The 20,343-nt window shown below is 39.5% G+C and overlaps 1 protein-coding gene across 3 annotated transcripts in view; it reads right to left on the bottom strand.

Annotated features, from left to right (window-relative positions):
• The window catches only part of CTNNB1 (catenin beta 1), a 40,655-nt gene extending 25,539 nt beyond the window's left edge, over positions 1 to 15,116 (bottom strand). For all 3 annotated transcript variants that reach the window (XM_044252432.1, XM_044252434.1, XM_044252433.1), the window contains exon 1: positions 14,933 to 15,116. The gene's annotated coding sequence lies outside the window, so the exon portion shown is untranslated. The remainder of the gene's footprint in view (positions 1 to 14,932) is intronic.
• Positions 15,117 to 20,343: the final 5,227 nt, after the last annotated feature.

Raw genomic sequence — 20,343 nt, 5'->3', positions numbered from 1 at the left:
CAAATTCTCAGTTTTATATATATATATGTATTTTTTCCCAGTCATAAAATAAATACATCACAGAGATGAAAAGTACAGCATTGGAAACATAGACAATAATAAATAATACTGTAAAACCATTGTATGGTGACAAATGGTGACTATGCTTATCATGATGAGCAGTGAGTAATGTATAAGATGTGCAATCTCTATGTTGTACACATGAAACTAATACATTATATGTTAGCTATACTTCCAGCAATAAAAATGTTTCTTAAAAAAGATCTTGGTTACAACTACTCAACTCTATTATAACATGAAAGCAGCCAGACAATATGCACACAAACAAGCACGGCTGTATTCCAATAAAACTTTACTCATGAAAATCGCAAATCTGCAATTTCATGTAATTTCACATGTCATAAGATCTTATCCTTCTTTTGACTTTTTAATCAGCCATTAAAAAAAATGTAAAAACTATTCTTAGTCCTCAGGCCATACAAAAACAGGTAGAGAACCGTAGTTGCCCTTTCCCTCACCGATTACATACTTTCACTGAGGACAAACCAAATGCAACTGAGTTTACATTTATTTAAACATAAATGTTTACATTTATTTAAACATCTTACTTACTTGACAGAGAGACAGAATAAGAGTGAGTGTGAGTGTGCATGGGGAGCAGCAATGAGAGGGAGAAGCAGGCTCCCAGAGCAGGGAGCATGATGTGGGGGCTCGGTCCCAGGACCGTGGGATCATGGCCTGAGCCGAAGGCAGATGCGTAACGACTGAGCCACCCAGGCGCCCCCTGAATTTACATTTTTAATTAAGTACATTAATCCAAAATGTGAAGACCAGTAACAGAAAGGGTTAAATTAAGTAAGCTAACAGGTTGCTGAGAGGTCACATACTGGTTTTTGCCTGTACCTCCAGAAAACAGGTTATGTGAAAAACAAAACTGGAACAAATGACATATGAAAGCCACAAGACCATTTATTTGGGAAAAATATTTCAGGCCATTAATTCTAGGTATGCATAAAACCAGAATTAGGCCTCAATATATGTATACCTTTTAAAATCTTTTTTACTATAAAGACCGCCAGGTTTGCTTGAAGAACCCTTTAAACTGGCTATCAGATCCTTGCTATGATTCTAACCTGGAAATTTGAAAAGAAAGGGGGGGGGGGGAGGACTCCACTCCATCCCCACAGTTCCGTAACCCAGTAGGGCTGGGATAAGACACTGGCATAGCATTTTTAAATATTTAATGTGTCATACATGTTGCCGACAATGCTACTGCCAGCAAGGGGCTACAGCCGTAGATGAAACATATGATCCAATTGATGTATATAACCATCAGCAACTCAAGTTAAATAGTAAAACAAATGGGACTCCACAAAATAACCACAGGGTCAGCTCTTTTAAGAAACAAATTTCATAAGGACAACACAAATACTTACTGTAACTTAAAAAAAAAAAAAAGTGAGCATAAACAGGGAGGGGCAGAGAGCAAGGGAGAGAGACTCTCAAGTGGACTAAGCTCCAGAGCCCCACGAAGGCCTCAGGATGCTGAGATCATGATGAGAGCTGAAATCAAGAGTCAATGTTTAACCCACTGTTATACCCAATGTTTAAGCCCCGATTCTTATTAATCTTTAGCAACCTTCTATACTACTTTCCCAAACAGAAGGATATTTTTGCTGCTTTTGGCAGCCTTACCATAGTAACAGGTTTCATAATCATAAGGCTCTCGTATTTAGAAAGAATAGCAGAGTATTACAGAAAGTACAGTGAGCTAGGAGGCTTTTATTTTCAAGATATGACTACTTTCATTATCTCAATACAAAAAGAACTTAAGGAATAGCTCTAAATCTCTATTCTACTTTAAGTCAAAAAATACACCAACAAATGAGTCATAACCTGGAGGTATATATGAATGCCTCACTGGAATATTATGTTCTTTGTTTTCTCAATTTGCCAATTTGTGATATTAATCAAGATTTTCTGTTCCACAAGAAAGTTCCCCCACAATCCCTTCATTTAATGAAAAGTTCAAGGATATAGCAATATCAATGGCATAAATAAAACATATGTTAGATTTCGTTTATTCAACAAATGTTTGCAAATGCTAAATGTGAGAAGGTTTAACAGACTCTGGTTAGACAGTAGTGATTAAAGCAGACATGGTCCTTGCATCCTTGATAGGGAGAGAGACAGATTACTGAATAAACAATTACAAAAAGAGCTTTGTGTATAAGCAACAAATGGGAGAAGGGAGTAGAATGACATAAGGACAAGTGGAAGGTCCTACTTATAGTAGCCAAAGGCTTCTGGAAGGTAACCTTCAAAAACTGAGACCTGAAAAATGATGCAAAAGAGACAGCAATATGAGGAGCAAAGCAGGGTCATTCCAGAAACAGAAGTAACATGTGCAGAAGCCCAGTCATGAAGACCTGATCATTTTTTTTAAGAATGAAATCTTGAGACCAGTGTTTAATTACAACGGGAAAGTGAGTGCAATGAGATGAGTCTGAAAATAGCCAGATCCTGTAGCATTCTTTAGCCTTTGGTAAGGAATGCATTTTTTCCTTAAGTGCTACTGAAAGTCCATGAAAGGAGATAAGGTGGTGAATAACAAAATCCCACTTTTTAAAAGATTTATCTATTTATTTGACAGAGTGCGAGCACACGTGTGCAAGTGCAAGTGTGCAAGGGCAGGGGGTGAGAGGTAAGGAGCATAGAGGAAGGTTGGGGAAATACTCTCAAGCAGACTCCCTGTTGAGCACTAAGCTCAAGGCAGGGCTCAATCTCAGGACTCTGAGATCATGACCTGAGCTGAAACAAGAGTCTGGATGCTTAACTGACTGAGTTCCCACTCAGGTGCCCCGAGATCCCACTGAGTTTTTAAAAGCTGGTTTTGGTTATAATGGGAAAAAACTGAAAAGGGGACAAGAAATAATGAAGGGAAACCTGTAAAGAAATTATAGCAAATAGTCCAGGTGATGGTGGTAGCTTAAGCTAGGGCACTAGCACTAAGCACAAAAAAAGATCTACACTGGAAAAATACTCTGGAAATAGAAACAACAGACTGGTTGTAATAAATGAGAGAAATTGAAGTTGGGTAAGAGAAATTCAAGAAGAATCTTAAGTACCTGGGTTGAGCAATTAAGTTGTAATACTGCGTTTATTAGCGCAATGAAGGGAAAAAAAGCTGGGGAGGGTGTATTTCTAGAACTGCACTGTCCAATTCAATAGCTACTTTACATTTACATTTAATTTTATTAAAAATGTAGTTCTTCAGATTGCCATATTTCAAATGCTCAAGCACCACATGGCTACCGTACTAGACAATATAGATACAGAACATTCCCACTACTACAGAAAATTTTACTGGTGAGTGCTGTTATAGGAAGAATAAAGAAAAAAATAAATAAAAATAGAAATAAAGTATCAAATGCTGGGTAGTCCAGCAAGAATAAAGCTGAAAAGTATCCATATGGTTGGTCAACATGCAGGTCCAATAGTGAGCTCAAGCAGAGCATGAACTGGAATGGGAGATGGAAAGTGGAGACATATCCATAAGATAGGGACACACTGTGAAATGGAACAGACAAATATATGGGGCATTAGCTGGAGGAAAGCAAAGGGTGTCCAATTCTAGAACATTCACCCAGCCAACAACCTTTACTGACCACCTATAACTTCCAGACACTCTTCTGGATACCAGGGATATGAAACTAAGACAAGACCAGGAGAGGAAGTAAAAACAAACAAGCAAACAATGTTTCTTCAGAGTATAAGTGCCACAAACCAAGTAAGAGAATATGATAAAACAAAAATGAGTGAACAGAAAAGACTTCAATGTAGAAGTGGTACCTGAACATGAGCCATAACTGACAAGAAGAAACCATCTCTGCAAAGGTCTGGAATATACCTATATGCTATTGGGAATGATCCAAATGAGGTGGTAACACTCACTCAACACGTATTTACCAGTCCACTACTGTGCAGTATGACTGTAGGCAATGGGAAGAAAACAGCCAAGGTCAAAGACAAAAATCCGTCTTTCTGGAGTTTACATTCTAGTAAGCTAAGAAAGAAGAAAAATAACAAAACAAATAAAATATTATGTTATCTATTATGTTACAGAGTGATGAGGGCTAAAGAGAAACATAAAGCAAGAAAGGAGATAGGAAGTTAGGTAAGGACTGTAATTTCAAACAGGACAGGAAAAAAAAAAAAAAAAGCCTGAAAAAGGTAAGGAAGTGAGCCATGATATGGCGCATGCTTGACCAGTTGGAGGAAAAGTATTAAGTGTCACAGAAGAAGAGAAGGAAAATAGTAAGTGCTAAAGAGTGCTGAACAGAGTGCCTTTACTGAATGAGATGGTAAGCACCTGGAGGTTTCTGAACAGAAAATTTACATGATCTATTGCTTTAAAAGAATTACTCTGGCTACTGTGTTGAGAATACACTTTAGGGGAACAAAGGTATAAGCACGGAGACCCGTTAGAAGCCCTGTGCAGTAATCTGGGCAAATGATCACAACGGCATGGTTATAGTAAAAAAAATAGTTAGGTTTTGGAAAGGGAAAGCAGACATGACTTGTAGACAGAGTCTGGATATGCTGTGTGACAGAAAATAAGTCAAGAACAATATTGTTAGAAGTTTGAGTCACTGGAAAGAATCAGGTGCATTTAGGAACAACTAAGAGAAGCAGTCTTACAGGAAACTGGGAGCTCAGTTCTAGATGTATTAAGTTTGTAATGCTTCTTAGACACCCCAAATTTTTTTTCAAAATAGCTGGATATTAGCATCTAGAGTTCAGGGGAGAAACTCAAGCTAGGGATATAGATTTGGAAGTTATTCACAAACAAATGTTATCTGTTTAAAGCGTTAAGACTGGTGGGTATTCGGACAACAAAAAAAGAGAAGTCCTAAAGCTAAACTCTCAGCCACATCAACAAAGGTCAGAGAAATAACAGAAAAAGCAAAGGAGACAAAGAAGGAACCACCAGTGAAGTATGAAGAAAACTGCAAGCAGACACGGTGGCCTAGAAGCCAAAGAAAAAGCATTTCAAGCCAACTGTGCCAAATGCTACTAATAGGTTAAATGAAATGAGGATTGGAAATTTCTGACAGTGGTTGCTGGTAGGGGTTTTAAAGAAAAGAGAGAGTGAATATAAGTATATTTTTCAAGGTATTTTGTGTAGGTGGTAGGTGAAAGGGGAGACAGGAAGAAAACTGTTTTAAAATGAGATAAACAAAATAATCATGTTTGTATGCTCATGGGAAGAGCTTAGTAGAGAAGGAAAAACCAAAGATGCAAAAGAAGGGAGACTGATCAGAGTAGTATTATTCTTGAGACCAAGAGGGAATGGGATCTAGTACACTAATGAACTGGCCTGTCCTTATTTTGGAATACTACAGTTCATCGACAGTGACAGAGAAAGAGCACAGTCACAGATTCAGGAGCATGCAGGTATTCTTTCAATTATTCAGTATGCTTAGTGAAACAGAAAAGCAATGGCATTACTTGAGTGAGGACAGGGAGGAGGTGCTGTGTTGTCTGAGAAACAGAAGAAGAAAAAGTCCTAGAAGAGGGTGAACTAATAGACCAGGGACCATTGGGCATAAAGCCAGAGAAGGACAAAGTTGTTGAGAGTATGTGTAAGAAAGTGATTATGATTCAACATGAAATTTCAACTGGGTATAAGTGAGGGTGAGGGATACGAAAAGCTTAGATGTATAGATTTTAGGTTCTGGTAGAGGTGAAGGGCTGCTGGAACTGTAAGTATTTACTAGAGGAATACAACAGTGGCACACCTGAAAAGAGATTGGAGAGGATACAGTTACTGGTGAAAGACAGGTATTCTAGGATATGAAATGGGAACATGTGGATGAATTAAGACTGAAAAATAAGAGCACTGGAAAAGAAATCAAGGAACCAACAGGCATTTTTTATATCAATGTTCCTCAAAGAGCCAGACCAGACACCATAAGGAGCTTGTGCCAGATTGTAAATCAACACCCTGCGTCCTTTATCAAAAAAGAGTTGCTGCAAAAAAAGTCAGCTGCACGAAACCATTGAATTTAGTGACAGGTGATTTATATTCTGGCACAAACCTCTTATCATAATCCATACTAGTAACGAACAGTTCAGATCAGACGACATTCTGAGTAGCACTATTCTACTTGGGACACTGATTACCACCAAGAATTATGACAGATAAAAGAAGAAAGTGAGCCAGGCTAATAAAGTGTTAAGGGAGCTCCTGGTGGCTCAATGGGTTAAAGCCTCTGCCTTCGGCTTGGGTCTTGATCCCCCCCCCCCACTGCCCCTCTGCCTATTTGTGATCTCTATCAAATAAATAAATAAAATCTTAAAGAAAAAAAAAAAGTGTTTCAAGGAAGAAGGGAGATGACCCTTACTTTTTCTTTTTTTCTCAGACATCACAATACCTCCCCAGGAAAGTTGGCAGATGACTAAAATAAAGAGTGGTAGTGGGTAGCATAATTTGATGGGATGAGAGTAAAAAGTTTGAAATTCTGGAAACTAATGGTCAAGATGTGACAATGAGAAACAAAGACACTTTCTCTACCTCTTTGTTTAGTAGTAAGGTGTGCAAAAATATACTGAGAGAGCTGCAAGGGAAGTAGCATTATCAAGAGAGAGGCTAGGTTACAGTGGGATTAATAAAGAGAAGGCAACATTCCCAGAATACATTGAAAATAAAAGGGTATGCTGATGACTATGAGTTATAGAGGGCATAGTGAGTGAATTTCAGGAGGATGATAAAAGGTAGGAGACAGAAAAAAAGCAACGGGATTAGAATCTGGAGGGATAAGACTAATTAAAGAAGTTAGGTGTAACTAAAAGAACAAAGTCCTTGAAAAGGCATGAGCCAGGACTGGCCTCTGACCAGGATATACTATTTCCTCCATTTTAAAGATGCAGACTGATAGGGTGGTGAAGGAGTTCCTGCTTAGGTTCTGAGGGGCAATAGGGGACTAATTTGAAGAACAGAGAAGGTTAAATAGTCTTCCTGTCTCTGAGCTTTCTAGAGAAATGTAATATGATCTGGGCTATAAAGGCAAAGGGAGAAACCTGAGGCCCCTTAGCATATAGTGAGGCTATTCTTCAAGCATGATTATTAAGTATTCTTACAAAAAAAAAATTTAGTACTTTCCAGCTTCCACTTTTGAGCAATACCAATTAAACTATCATTTCTCTGCCTCATGAGTGACCCCCCCCCACCAATCTTGAGGTATTCCAGACTTTTAATCTCTTAAACTTTCTGGCCTCTTATTTCTTATTCTATGGGAAACAGAAAGACTGGCACTCTGATTCAGGACCCAGGAAAAATGACAACTGAATTAAGGCAGGAAATGTGACCTAAAGGACAACTATCAGATAAAGAATAACAGTTTCACAACATGAATGGATCACACAAAATATTCATAATTAGAAGTTATAACAATATAAACCTAATTTCATAGTCTCACGTGGCTTTTCCAACGGAAGATAATAAAAATAATAAAATAGCTGGACTTAAAAACCAAACTGTAGAATTAAGCAAAATGCCAGAAAACAGACTAAATTTACTAATCTATCCAAAAAGTTCTATTCTATGTCCATGCACACTAGGTTTCCTGTAATATTTAATGTCTACTTTTGCATCTAAATGAACTATTAGGTAGATAAAAGTAATGTGTCACATTGCTGCAATCTTTCAGTAGCTCAGAAAAAGAATTTAACTGTAAGCCAGCACTTTCTATACAGCAGAACAGAACACCACTTGGAAACCTCCACAGTTAGACTGGAAAATATTTCCAACAAACCCTTGTTCCTGTTTTACACATATGGCACTCATCTAGTATATGGAAAACTTCAAAGACAGACTCACTCCCTACATCCTTACCCCCAAACCACTTAATTATACTTTAAAAAAAGTTTACAACAATCACCCCTTAATGCAGCAAATTACTACAATCATTTAAGATCATCTTCAAATTGCATTCCCAAGAAATTCTGCAGTAAGTCTAACTTCTCACATTTTTATATGAAAAATGTACAATAAAATATATGTATATACATACATACATCATAATTATTTCAGCTATCCTAAAACCCTTTTAATAAAAGAAGCTTATTAAACTAACCCTTCAGCCTTTGCACAAATTTTACTTCCAAGTCAGATCAGCTACCAGCATTTCAGGTTAAGATTAATCACAGATATGGTGTGCAAGGGAAGTAGTATTATCAAGAGAGAGGCTAGGTTACAGTGGGCACACAAGTGCCTGCCGTGAGAAATGATGAACTTGACAGAACTTAAACAGGTTAAATATATCTCCCCACCCAACTTTTTAACTAATTGTTTAACCTATCTGTTACAAATCAGCTAAAAGGAAAAATCTGTACAGCAACGCGTGAATTATGAAATCATGAGTAAAACTGTGGAAACCTTAGTGAAGAAATTAAAAGACAGAAATAAATATGGGAGAAAATGGAAAGTGCTATGAAGCATTTTCACCCCAGCATCATCCAGCTGTTCACACTATTTTAAAGCTGCTGGGGCAAGAGCAGCCTTTTCAACAAGTTCATAAGAAATCAGAGGCAGGAAATTTCTAGAATATTATATGAGAAACTTTACAGTGGCTTTGTAAAGTTAAATGGGGAATAGTGGGACAGGGCAAGGAGTAAGCACCTCTGAGATAAATGTTTTTGTGAAAAGTCCGAAGATCAGTTGTTTGTATTCTATACCATATCATATAAATATAACTGTAGCACTATTCTAAGATACTCCGTTTTATAACCAATGTTGCTCTAAGCACGGCATTTTCAGTCCAGACATAGCTTGTCACTTAAACACGTAGCGTGAAGATTAAACACCCAACTTTTCTAACTCTAGAAATGAAAAACTTTGCCCTAGGAACAAAGGATTTAACCAAAATCTACTTAACTGCCTGCATAAACATATTCTAACCAAGTAACAGCATGCCATTAATTTAAGTAAACCTTATATTCAATTATTTTTTCATTATCTAAACTTTGCTTTTAAATTTTGGATTTGGTCTGATAACAGTTTACGTTAAAAAGTGTAGACTTCAGACAAAAACCAGGACATGATCTAAAGACATCAATAAAATTTCAGGCTGACATGATTACGTACATGCAGCCAGAACATGTCCAGCATTTTTAGTGTCTTCAAAATTAAGTTTTGAAATGTCTTTTAAAAATGCATTTTAGGTGGCACCTGGGTGGCTCAGTGGGTTAAAGCCTCTGCCTCTGCCTTCAGCTCAGGTCCTGGGATCCAACCCCACATCGGTCTCTCTGCTCAGCAGGGAGCTTGCTTCCCTTCCTCTCTCTGCCTGCCTCTCTGCCTACTTGTGAACTCTGTCAAATAAATAAATTAGAAAAAAAAACTTCAAAAAAAAAAATGCTTTTTAAATAACCAAGTTGTTATTTCTCCTTTTCCTTCACCAAAACTATAATTCTTAAACTAAAGTGTTAAGGTTTCCCAGATTTCACAAATAACACGAAAGTGCTTTTAAGTTCCCAATGTATAACCAAGTGATAGAAGGCATTTTCTAAGTGCCTAAACATGACGCTAACAGTTTAACAATCATATTTCCTATGTTGTATGAACCCACAGATTCATATCATCCTGTCATATAATAGAAATATCATCATAAAGAACTGTACTCTAAATGGGGCCACCGCAGATATACAAACTGGGAGTATCCTGCCAGTAGGTGTATTTAATTTGTGCTGAATACTGTCTTAAAACATGGATTTTATTCACTAACATATGCAAATCAAAGGATGCACATTAATCTGATTTCCTGCTTCTCTCAAGAAAAAAAAAAAATCAATTGATGTGGCAACATGAACTATATTCCCACACAATAGCTGGAACTGCTGAAGACTGGCTGCTTAGAAGGGATTTGTATTCTCCAATTTGTTGTGTTCCAGAGTCCCAGTTATCCTATGCCACCTGGTCTTAGAACACTGAGTAGTCATCACCACTGTAACAGAAGACCAATCCTATATGGCTTATGAAAGCAATCTTACTTTAGTCACTTATCTTGAATGTCAAAAGGTTGTATGTTATAGTAATGAAGACAAGCAGCCAATTTCAGAGATAAATTAAGTCCTTAATAGAATTTCTCCAGTAAGCTGTATGCACATACTCTTTAAAAGAACTTTCAAATCCACTCTCATTTCTCATAAAAATCTTGGAAAACTCAAACAGCAGCTATTTGACCTTAAGAGAAAATAAATGATGCAAATACCAAGAATCAACTTTAACATTACTAATTCCAAAAATGATCCATTACAAAAAAACACAATCATTCCAGAAAACCATTTGTGTAAAACAAGGCATTCTTGCTGTGTTTAAAAAACAAAACAAAACAAAAACAACTCCTAACAGTATTTCTTAGTCAATAATTATTATCAGTATTTTCAAAAAACTACAATGAATTCCAAGAGCAAAATGGTGCAGCAAGTGATACCATCATTTTTCTTCCCTACTGTCCACTTTTCTATTTCACTTCAATCACCCTTTATGTAAAACAGGCAACATTTTCAAGTTGTCTAAATTGATTAATTTTCCACAAAATTAACATTCGACTTCCAAAAGCTAAGAATACACTTCACTCTTGTTACTAATCAGAATCCAGACTGAAACAAGTATATTCATTAAAAAAAAAAAAATTACTAGCAGAAATGTCAGTACTTTAATACAAGAGCAGGGAGAAGGGTTTTTATTTAAAAATTTAAAGGACAAAATATTGGCATAGTGCATTACCATCCACAGCCTTATATGACAAGAGTCTATAGTAACCAGGACAGTATAATCTGGAGTTCACACACAGTGACTGAGCTAGTTTTGTTTCTACCTAGTTCCTAACACAGACCCATTCCTTGATAATATAACTCAGTTGAGTTATATTAACTCATGTTAATATAACTCATGTTTTACTGTGTCACTTATTTTAGACACACTGACAATCTGATTGACTTTTTCCTGAGAATTTAAGTTTCTGTAATTCATTAGGACAGTTAAATACATGCTCTCTCACCCCCAAATTATTACAGTGAGTTTTTGGTTTTATCATCATGATATATTTAACCTACTTAAAGGGGCTTACATTAAATGTAATCCCTAATTTAACTTTGGTCTTTCTGCTACAAATATGGGTTGAGATGACATTTTCTCAAGACAATCTTTTAATGACCGGTATTGAGATGAATAAATTAATAATAAATTATTCTAGAATTCAAACAATTTCTTGATTGATGCTTTCTGAACAGAAATATTCAAATATTCCACATAAACTTGCGGGGGGGGGGGACATCACAAGCATTACATTATATCCACTGGAGGGCACTCAACATGGCCAAAGCATGCAATGAAAATATGCCCTAACACTCCTCATTCTGCTGCTGGATAAGGTTTGAGGGAAACTCTGGGGGATAGGGAATGTCTCTTAGAAGAGATGCCCACAATTAATAAATTCAGAAAGGCAGTTAAACGCTAAAAAAGATTCCAAGGTGACTGACTTTCTCTGTTAAGAGCATCTTTCTTCAGGGAAAGTAGATTTTATACATACTTTTAAGGATAGCAGGGTTCAGGCCTCAACAGATGGATCTAGGTTTCAAATTGAATCAAGCTCTGTCTTGCATGAAACAAAAACAAAAGCAGCATTCTTAGGTAAACAGAGGAAATAAAGAACTTTCTCCTGAGTTTAAACGATAAAAGCTATACAAATTAATTCCTACTCATTTTCAAGCAACACAAACCACATTATTTTCTCTTCATGGAACCTGAGAAGTATATACTTATTTTAGCTTATTAGCCTAGTTACCCATCACATAATTAGAACATATTACATAAACAATTGTCTGTTAAAGAATGAAAACTCATTCTGCAAATCAGTATCCTCTATATGAGGGTACAAGGGAGGAGACAATAGTTAAACGCTCTGGTATAATCAGAAGCAGTTCCTAGGCTATTTACTTTTATGGTATAAAAATGTTTTTATTTAGTCAAGCTATTTCAACAAAAGATATCATACTCCCAACAAGAAGAGAACTGCAAGAAAAACGTTAAAACTAATGTTTTCAAAAACAATGTCACAAGTCAATACAAAGTACTACATAAGAGTTGTAATATTTTTTATTAGAAGTTTGTGCTATACAAAAAAGCATTCACCCCCCTTCTACCCTGGGTTAGCAATCAAGTATAATTCCAACCAAGTTCAAAGTACAAACTTAAAATTTACCACCTACTCATCTGCAATTATTGATTATCAACAACTACTAAACCATGAAAGAGAAACAAAATCATATTATAACTCAACAGATGTAGTCTTTCATTTGAATAACAAAAAAAGTTTCATTTAGCCAAATATACTTAAGATAGTCCATTTGGGGGAGGGCTGTAATTTCACTGCTACTTAAAACTATAAAAAAGATATTCAGACTTTTGAATTATCCACCTTCCTAGTTTCAATAATATTTATGCTACTCTTCCCACCCTCCCAACAAAAAAATTGGTATCTGCACATAGTTTTTTTAAGTGCCACCTTCTAAAATACCCTTTGAGAAATTTGCCTACTTCATGTCTTCCCTTCCTATTTGGGGAGGTAAGGATCTATGAAAACAAGCACAAAAACTTAATGTATATGATCAATTTTTATTTGTCATGACTAATAGGAAGCTCAATTCAATTTGATAAGTTTTAATATTGGAATATACGTTTATTCCACATAATAATCTTAGCAAAGGATAACTAACAACAATTAGTTCAAAAGAAAGAAAACTTGAATACTTGACACTTGAACACTGGCAAATGTTTTCTTTTTTATTAACCACCCTATTTGAAAAACTTAGCTTTCCCTGAAAGCTATTTAAAATGACTGTTGCAGTCTCTGGGAGAGTCTCAAGCTTAGGACTCCACAAGGACTCTAAGTTGCATGCTATACTAAACTTCCTAGTGCATTTTATTTCCCCCTCAAGGACTTCAGGCTTGAATAATCTCAGGATTCCCTTAATCCTATAGAATAGTCTTCTGCAAGTTTTTCAAGTTACTGTTGCAATCACTTTAGGGCCTTGTCCTTGTACATGGCCTTCAGAACAAAGACTGGGTCAACGTAATGAATATTGGGTGCAAATTAAGCAAATTCTGAAAAACGATATTCTCCAGTAAACCTCAATGGTACTCTTTTTAAATCTAGGGAATGTGTGGGTTTAAATGTGAAAATTAAAATAAATACTACAACAGCCTTAGTTTAGACCCAAAACAAAGCCTCCAAAGTAGAAGTTCATGTCACTAATTTAAGCAGATAGTTAACGGTAAGCGTTATGAAAAGACAGTTCAAGCTATGTCTACTGTTTTGCAGGATGAAGACAAGTTAACACGAATTAAAGGTACTGAATGTTCACCAAATACCATATGAAATGGCTTTCTAAATTCCACATAATATATTTTGTAACTTCTGCTATCTGAAAAACATTAGGCTAGACTTTATCAAAGGATAGCCGTCTCTTCAAGTTGATGTCTAGTCTAAACCACCCCTATTCATGATACAAAGCTCTCATTTCACTAAAACCACTCCTCGATTTCCTTTTGCCGACCTCTGCATACCAGCAGGCCAGTCTCCCTTCATTCACCACTCAAACTCAGGGGGGGGGGAGGGGAGACCACAGATGTCTGGAAGATAGAAAGTATGGAGACAATGCTCCCTCCAAAAGGGAACAGAAAATGAAGGGAACAACTACACCCAACTGCTAAAGCTTTTAAGTTTCGCGGATTCTGAAGCAGGCTTTGAGAACTTCCAAAGCTCTGTTCAAAACCCTCTCCCGAGACAAAACACTGAAAAAAGTTGCAACACCTGAATTTTATTTAGTAAATTTCGTAGCGAGTGAAAAATTCACTCTGCTGAAAGGAAAACGTGCTCTAAAAATCATGTTTAGTTGCCATTAAAGTATTTGAATAAATCATTTCTACCAGCAAGATTCTCGAAGCACTCAGGAGCTGAATCCCGCGGCTCACTTGATAAGAAATCGTAAGCCAGTCGCCCTGGCCCCCCGCCCCGGTTCTTTTCCAGGGTCTCACACCCACCGCCATAAATCCAAGACTCCCAGTACGTTGCATGCCGCTTTCACTCACCCACACGATACAAGAAAATATAGGTGTAGGACATGGATTTATATGTGCAAACACTACTGACGCATCCCACCGCCTGCACTAGTAGTTTGGTTCCTCTAAGGTTTAAAGTTGCTTGGATCTAAACAAGCGCCAGCGCCAAACTCACATAAGCGGGGCATTAAAAAAAAGGGGGGGGGCAAATCTCTTAAGAATTCTCTTAATTTCTCCTTAAAACGAAAGAGGGAATCCGAACAGAAAGTCTACTGGCCCTATCGACCCAGCAGATGGGACCTGGGTGGCGTCCCAGGCCCAGAGTCCGTACCCCAACTCTCGGCTGGGGCTGGGAAGGCGGAGCCCCCTACCCCCGTCCCCACCCCGCCCCCCACCCCGGTCCGGAGCATCCAGAGGCGCAGGGTCCCTCCCCCAAACTCGCCCGCGGCCGGAGCCCCGGACAGAAACCACAGCCTCCCCCACGCCCGCCCCCGCCGGCCATCAAGCTCCTGGACTCGCCCTCGCGTCGCCCCCTCCCCGCCAGCGGCGCCCCCGGGGCCCAGAGGAGCACCGCGACCGGAACCCGGCCCTGGCCGCCGCCCTCCGCCCCCCCGGGCGAGGCCCGCCCCCACCGCCTCCTCGGCGCCCCCAGCCCGCACCCCTCCCTCCGCTCCCCACCCCGGGCCTCCGCGCCGCGCCGGGCCCGGTTCCCAGCCGCCGCCGGGACCGCGCGCCCGCGACGAAGTTTGGCTCCGAAGAAGGAGCGGGAGCAGCCCCGGAAGGGTAAGGAAAGGAGCGCCCAAGCACCTCAGGGGAACAGGCTCCTCCCGCCGCTGGAGTCCGACCGTCCTCGGCCTGCGGTGGCGGCTCGGCGGGGACTGGAGCTGCTCCTCGGACCTTCCTCCGTCTCCGCCTCCCCTCGCTCTCAGCTCCTAGGGCCAGGCTAGCGCAGCTGCCACAGACCGAGAGGCTTAAAATGGCGCCGCACAAGGAGCTCTTATAAGGCTCACAGTGGCCGCTGTATCCTGCCGCCACCGGCGCAGCGCGGAGCGTTCCGCCGCGCGAGGACAAGGGGCGGGGCGCGGACGAGCGGCGGAAAGTAGTCCCCGCACCGCCCAGCTCCCGCAACCGACCGCCCCGAGACGGGGCGGGGCGCCCGCGCGCTCCCCTGCAGGTCCCGGGGCAAGAGACTGGAGGCTGTCCTGCGGCGCGGCTCTGGGTGGCGACCCGTGGGGGCGCAGTGGTTCGAGGCGGGGAGCCCCGGACCCCGCAGGCTAGGGGTTGAAGGGAGGACGGCACCGGGAGCCACTGTCCGGAGCCCGGCGCCCCCGCCCCGCGCGGGCCCTGACCGTGAGAGCGGACGTGGGACTGCCGCGCGCTTCCCGCTGCCTGCGGGTGGCGGCCTCTCGGCTTCGGTCTCCGGGGGTGGGGGGAGGCGGTGGCGCGGGCACTGAGGTCGGGGCCCGCCCGCCCTGGGTGCTGGTGGGCGCCGCCGCAGCCCAGCTGTCGGGTCAGGGAACTCCGGCGGGCTAGGGCTTCCGCGGTGTTTGCGGTCTGGGCCTCACACTCCCCGCAGGACTGGCTCGCGGCATATCGCCCCAAAGCCCCACGCTGTCCGGGTCGTGGATCCCACATCCCGACCGGTTGCTCAGCCTCAATCTGGAAGTGAACCGCCGGGCTGGACCGCCCGCGATCCCCACTCCCTTAGGCTGTGAACTCTCTTTAGAATGGGCGCCTAGTCCGCAGTTCAACAAGTCCTTAACGAGTACGCGCTGTGAACAAATGACTGATGGAAATGAATTAGCTCTAGAGCCCTGTCAATTAGGTTAATTCTTACAGATTCCATTTTTATCTGGTTTCACAGTGCTGCTAACTATCAATAGATTTATTTGTGGGGATGTTTCTTTGGAGGAAATACATTTGTAAGGTAATACTTTTGAGAAATCGATTATGTTGTTTATAGAAGGAGTTATCAATTAGTTTGTGATTTTTTAAAACTGATTTCCGATTCCTCAAAAACATTTTTTTAATTCGTCTTAATAGCTGGAGCTGGGTCTTCATTTCCCTTGGAAATGTTGTGATTGTCATCCAGCAAGATTGGCATTTGTTAAAGCTGAAACAATTATGATTGACTCAGTTTCTTTGGTCCATTGTTTTATGCTTATTTTTCCTCCAAAACAATGGAGACTGCAAAAGCAACAGTGAAAGTTGTCTGGAGGCTTTTATGCCTATAATTAATGCATGCACACAATAGATCTTTATACATAGGTACAAGCAGGAAACCTACTTAATCACTCTTCACTCATGGAGTAGAATATGTAGTTTTAGGCAAGCTAATGCTTCAGGGCCAAGATATTCTTTAAATAATTGTGTTTTTTTCCCCTTGTCTTAAAACTACAAACAGTGGTAACGTTTAACTGCTATGACCATACCAGTGGAAAAAGTACACACATTTAAGATGATGTTCAGTAAGATCCATTGTCTAGAATTACTTTCTCATTTGTTCCTTTGCTAATGATTCTGTAGAATTAAATAAGCCAATGGTGGTGATTAACTCTGCTAGTCAGAATTCAAACAGAAAAAGTTATTTAATCAAAGCAGTGTTTCCCATATAAACCCAAAAGTGTAAATAGCATTTCCAGGCACCGACCCCCCATTTTAACCCTTATATATAGTATTAAGGAATACACAGTTGATTGATTACAGTCACATTTAAAATCAGATGACTGATTAATTAATATTTAAGGAATTTTTTATGGATGTCTCCTTTTTCTACATTGGTCTTGTTTCTTTCCTCAATAAGACACTGTTAAAACTGGTTAAGACATGTTTGCACCATTTATACATCTAAAGGATAAAAACCCTTCTGTGTTTGTATTTCTTTATTCAGATGCCGAAATAACTGAAGTGCTTTCTATCATTTGGATATATTAATATAAATTTGAAATTAAGATTTTTAAATCCCTGCTAATGCTTTAAGCAAACACAGTGTCATTAAAGGAAATGTAAAATTTGCAACAATGCAGTAAGCTGTTTTTCCCATCAAATTAAAGTGTATTGAAGAATTACTGGGTGACTACCATTTAAAAAATTTTTTACTGAATTTAACATATTGCTCAGAATTTTTTACTTACTTTTCTCAAACAACAGAAATTGTTCCAATTGTCTCACCAAAAATATGACATGAATAACTTCTGTGAAATGAAGACAAACGCTATCATTAAACCAAGGAGAAATGCAAGCATCAAAATATCTGATGAGCTGCTGAATTAAGTGATTTTATAAAAATAATTTTTCAAAATTGACCTTGGGCAATATGTTTCATAAAAAAACACTTGGTTATCTTTTTACACCTTTTTCTTTTAGAGCCGGCCATTTGGGTTTGACATAAATTAATCCATTTTAATGCAAAAGACTGCATTCAACAAACAAACAAAAAAACTGCAAAAGACAAATGGTTTTAAATTTCAGGCTCTGTGCCTAGAAACCCAAAGTGTCTCCAGCTGGTTTAACAGAGGAAGTATTACTTGTCATGATATTAAACCATTGGCATATCAAGCAGTGACTACATGGAACTTGAATGTAAAGCTCCCCTTCACTAAAACACATACTTTTGAATCACCTTTAGGCAAAGAAATAAATGCCCAGATTGCTTGTGTACTTCCAAAAGAAACATTAATCAAGTCAGCACTGTAAAGAAGGCCCATTCACTTTTTGGATAGTTAACTATCAAATCCATTAATTAAACATTTATTGAGCACTAAGACAATGAGCTTCCTTTAGAGAGAGGAAAATGAGTGACTGGCTTCTTTTGACTAGGTCCCTTATATTAATGTATAATTGTAGCTGTTAATCAATCTAACTTAAAAGTAAACAGAGACAGTAAAAATAAGAGCCGTGAAGCGAGGGTGTGGTCCCGTCTAGACTCTATGTCCAAACCTCCTTGGGAAGAAACCTCTCCCAGCAGAAAGGTAAGACTACACAATATTCCATGCACTTACAAGCACTAAGTCCCAATTTCTCTAAGAAGGTCTGTTAAAAATATTTCTTTCTGACAAAGTGAAAACATTGGACAAAAAAATCAGATCAGCTTTTCATTTAGCAGCTCATCAAGTGGGCTATTTATGGATTGGGACTTTTGATTTGCAATACCTCATCTCAGGGTTCAGTGTTATCTTTTGATTTCTTTCCAGCTGAACAGGCTAAGTAGTTGTAAATACCTCTTGTCAGACTACATGGTTGGCTATTCTCGCTCACAGAAGTAATCTAGGAACCCACTGGGCAAATTCGGGCGGAGAGCCACTGTGGAAAGCTTACATCTGGTGTGCACTGCAGAGGGAGGGAGGGGCGGTGAAGATGGTGGGAGGCGATGGCCATGGTGGTGGCCGTGGCAGCGGCAGTGGTAGCTATGATCATGGCGGCTTCAGTTATGCCAGGAACAGGCTTCCTGCTTGGAGTTACATGTTCTCGAGGCCTTCCTTGGTTTGACACAACAGTCCTTGCCATACTAAGGAAGCACAGTTAATGGCTACCATACAAAGTGTGAAGGAAAAGCAATGGAGACATCATCCATGATATTCAAAGAACACAAAGGTATATGTTTCTCAATGTTTCTAAGAATTAAGACAGATACCACTGCATTGCAAAGAAATCACGCTTTGGAGACATACACCCCCCACTCCAAACACACATACAGACACACACACACACACACACACCCCTTTATTAAAAATTTCAAAATGGTTGCAGATATCTCATTCACAAGAAGGTTAAAGGCGTTTCCCATCGCAAGAAGGATTAACTTACCGGAGGATTCTGGGACTGCAGATGTATACTGCGGCAAAATCCTAAATTCATCGAAAAAAATCATTTCTGGACTCCAGCTGCTAAAAATAATAGAATTATAGTAAATCATGGATAAGATTAAAACAAGCCATTTTCACATCCCCAAGTGTTCAGAAAAAAATGATTCTTTTCTTTTAACTCATTTCTTAAACAATGCAAATTTTAAAGTAGCTTTTCTTTCCAGAGCACGCAGCGCCATGAAATCGATAATTTTTGATCTTTCGGTTAGTAGGCAACATGGTGAGCTATTGCAGGGACTGCAGGCAGCAGACATGTTCTTGTCAGCTAAAAATTTTCATATTGTTTTTGAATCCATTGAGATTTGTAGATTTGATATCACCGGTTTTTTGTTTTAGCCTGCACTGGGCTATGGGGACGCAAACTCTCAGTTTATCGACATATACATGTCTATTGCTTTATATATATTAAAAACAGGGAGTCTTACTGGATCTTAAACAAAAAATTATGTAAAAGGAGTGGCTGGTGTGATTATAATCCCATCATGCAGGGTCCACGGTTCCCATTTAGTGAAATTTCGCAGAGGGCAACTTCTTAAGAACATCCCTGCTGTGCAGAGTGAAAAGCATGAACAAACCAAAGACAGAATTCATCTGTGTTTATATTTTACAAACAATGAAAAACCTACTCTTTGTATGCCTCTTTTCCCCCACCTTATTATTTCATGAAAACTGCAGCATTTTCCCCGCCCCCATCCAAACACTCACCACCCCAGCACTGCAGTGTTCCGTCCCTCTTTTGCTTCTCCTTCGTCTTCTTTTTCGCTTTCACAAATTCTGCACGCGCCATCTTTGTGTGGGGTGATTCTTTGCTAATTTCAGTTACCCATTCTCTTACAAATCGGTTCAGAAATAGAAAATTATAGTGCGCTTTGGGGCTTAATTTGCCTAAATTTCTTTCAGTCTTCCCTTCTGACATAGAAAAATGGAAACGACAGGGGGGAAACCAAAAAAAGAGATATTTCTATTATTTCCATAACCTGTTGTATACAGTGGTGATAAAAAATATTATTAACATAATAGCAACAGCTGCAGCCTAAATAGAAGCTATGAGATAATTAATGTGCTACAACAAATTAATTTGCTGCAGGTGCCTCTGCTGTGAACTGAGTAACCCATGCCATATAAAGTCTAAATACAATTATGATTCCCCCCCCACACTAAAACAAAATACAGAGCAAAATGTCTTATTTGGTAAATATAATGCATGCCTATTGTAAAAAAAATAAATAAAATCCTCCCCAGCCCCTTTCCCCGCTGGCCCCCATCAAGCCATCCCAAATGGTTTAGTCATCAGTGGTAAGTGTGGAGTTGGATCGGGTGTGTATGTGTGTATGTACAGAGGTGGAGGAGATG

The sequence above is a fragment of the Neovison vison genome, chromosome 6 (assembly GCF_020171115.1).
Source record: "Neovison vison isolate M4711 chromosome 6, ASM_NN_V1, whole genome shotgun sequence".
In the NCBI taxonomy this organism is placed as follows: domain Eukaryota; kingdom Metazoa; phylum Chordata; class Mammalia; order Carnivora; family Mustelidae; genus Neogale; species Neogale vison.
The sequence above is the reverse complement of the archived record's forward strand: the minus strand, read 5'-3'. Positions and strand labels throughout refer to the sequence as shown.